Here is a 3,292-nt window from a genome sequence, read left to right on the forward strand (position 1 = left end):
GACCTGGCCAAGATAAAGCAAAGCAGTGTGACACAGATGACAACACAGAGTTACACATGGAGTAAACAATAAAAACAAGCCAATAACACAATAAACAAATCAATGACACAGTAGAAAAAAATAAAGTCTAAATACAGTGTGTTCAAAAGGCATGAGGAGGTAGGCAATAAATAGGCCATAGGATCGAATAGTTACAATTTAGCAGATTAACACTGAGCAGATAAATGAGCAGATGATGATGGGCAAGTAGAGATACTGGTGTGCAAAAGAGCAGAAAAGTAAATACAATAAAAACAGTATGGGGATGAGGTAGATAGATTGGGCGGGCTATTTGCAGATGGACTACGTACAGCTGCAGCGATCGGTTAGCTGCTCAGATAGTTGATGTTTAAAGTTGGTGAGGGAAATAAAAGTCTCCAACTTCAGCGATTTTTCCAATTTGTTCCAGTCACTGGCAGTGGCCAAATGAGGTGTTGGCTTTAGGGATGATCAGTGAGATATACCTGCTGGAACGTGTGCTACGGGTGGGTGTTGTTATCATGACCAGTGAACTGAGATAAGGCGGAGCTTTACCTAGCATAGACTTATAGATGACCTGGAGCCAGTGGTTCTGGCGATGAATATGTAGCGAGGGCCAGCCGACTAGAGCATACAGGTCTCAGTGGTGGGTGGTATATGCTATGCAGTTCTTAAGGATAGTGTAGCTAACAAATTGAAAACTTATTTGAAAAGTTATTACTTTATTACATTGCTCCACATTTTTTAAACATTTGTCATAATTAGTTAAAGCAATGAATTTGGATCCGCTCTCGTCAGACTTTGATTGCATATTTTTCGCCATTTTCTTCAAATCTGAAAGCGTTTTCTGAAGAATTGCGCTATGGGCCCTAAAAGCACCGAAATAGTGTCCACTGCATATATACTTCGTATTTTGGTGAATTTAGTACGACATCCAGGAACTTTTGGCATACTAACTATATCCATACTACGACCAATAAGCATAGTATATACTCAGTTCACATCACAAATAGTACAGTTAGTGCGGTCAGTATGAGTATTTGAACACAGCTTTTGTCTACTGTATGTGAATGATGGAAGAATCTTTGCCGAGCTGTAGTTCTATTTGAGTGAGGGTGGTCACTTAGGCCTGCACATCAACCAGTACTGGGACCATTGGAGACTTGGGATACTTGCTGTCAGAGTGCTGCTTGAATGTCTTTGGGGTTTCATCTATAAAGGTCATGTACAAAATGGAGGAAGTTGACAATCTGTGATTGAATTCAAAGTTAACACAAATGATTAAGTAAGCAATACGATGCAACAAACTACTACACAGTTGAAAGACTGTGCCACACAGGCCAGTACAATAGCCTACACATGGAGAGGAACCTAAAGACATATACAGTATCACCCGACAGACAGGGCAGGTGTGGACCAGTGCTGCCTTGGCTGCAGTCTTCTGGTTCGCAGCTGCTCCCTTCTTGGCAGCCGCTGCCATGTCATCAGTCAACAAGTTCAACTTTAACTTGAGAGTGGAGCAATGACATAAACAGGTGGATAACTCCAGATCTGAATGGCAGGAGTGTGTATAAGCTTTAGTTCCAGCTCATACCGGATTACAGATAATAGTCAGTCGCTGTGATTCGGGATGTTTTTTTTTTTTAAGTCAGGTGTTAGAGCTGGGCTGGGACAAAACCCTTCATACACTTCTGCTCTTCAGGATTTCCTGCAATGACTGAACCAGACCAAAGGAGGAGAATAGTGTTCCAGGTTGAAACAGCTGACCTTGTTGAAAGGTGATACGACTCGGGCGCACCCATTGGTTCTGGAATAAAGAAGGTGCAAATAAATGTTGTAATTTGGCATCAATAACATGACAGTAATTCTACCTCAAAAACAAACCAATACCTTTGAATTTAAAACCCGCCGTAGTAGGTAGGACTAAATAAGGTTACATACAATTACCTACTAGCTATAGCGGACTACGGCACTGCATCTCAGTGCTTGAGGCATCACTACAGACACCCTGGTTCGATTCCAGGCTGTATCACAACCGGCCGTGATTGGGAGTCCCATAGGCGGCACACAATTGGCCCAGCGTCGTCCGGGTTTGACTGGTGTAGGCCGTTATTGTAAATGAGAATTTGTTCTTAACTGACTTGCCTAGTTAAATAAAGGTTAAATAAATAAATACAAATGAAATACTATGGATCTGCTGTCAAGAGGGTAACAGAAAACATATCCATGTTGTCCCACAGTAAAGTAAGCACACTGTTGACTCGAGGATGATAATCAGTTCATCTCTGAAACCTCTCAAAAAGCCAGACTGAAATAATACAGCTATCTAGGGTAGCTACAAGTCAAGTAGCTAGTACTTGAAGTAGGCTACCCACCCCTCAACCACAGACACAAACAGACATTATCAAGAACTGTTAGTGTGTAAAAGGCAATGACTTTAAATGTCTAGACAAATAGATGGCTAATGTAGCCATCTAGCCAGGCGAATGCTGTTAACTAGCTAACCATGAGCTAGCTAGCTAGATAACAGGCATTTTCAATTTAAAACTTGCCCAAGACAGTTCACACAATTGTCAATTTAAACAACTTTAGCCAATAAATACAGGTGAAAATATTGATAAAATATAAAATTCACCTTGTCCTAGAGAGATTTACAAGGTTATCAAAATGTCACGCCAGGGAGAGCCTGCACGAAACACAGCCCTTATTTTAAGTGTTTCTAAAATCTACAATGGATCAAATGAATGGTGTAAAAACGATTTGAACCATTTCCATTTTTGACTGCTAAGTTTTATGGGTATTATGTCTCATACTGTGGTAGACTATATTACTAAGTAAGCTAGATCTCCACAGGGTTTTCTAAAGCTAGCTTCCAATTCCAGCTCAGGTTTCATCCATACTGTTACGGTGGATATTGCTCCAGCAGGCTTGTAACTGTGTGCATGTCGCACATGGCTAGCATTGATGCTAAAACAATCCATGGGCAAGTCAGTGCCACATTTTAATTTATGCCAAAATCTAAACTAAAGAAAAGTTATTTTGCAAATTCAACCAGTCGGACGAGGACAGGGAGGACCATCCTCCTCAGTGAATTTCATAAAAATTTAAATAGTAAAACATTTAAAAAGTTATCCTTTTTAGATAAAACTATACTAACTATAATCACGTCACCAAATAATTGATTAAAACACACTGTTTCGCAAACAAGGTCTACAGTAGCCTCAACAGCAATCTGTAGTGTAGCACCGTGGTGTAGCCGGAGGACAGTTAGCTT

This window comes from Oncorhynchus kisutch, linkage group LG15 (genome assembly GCF_002021735.2).
Source record: "Oncorhynchus kisutch isolate 150728-3 linkage group LG15, Okis_V2, whole genome shotgun sequence".
In the NCBI taxonomy this organism is placed as follows: Eukaryota; Metazoa; Chordata; class Actinopteri; order Salmoniformes; family Salmonidae; genus Oncorhynchus; species Oncorhynchus kisutch.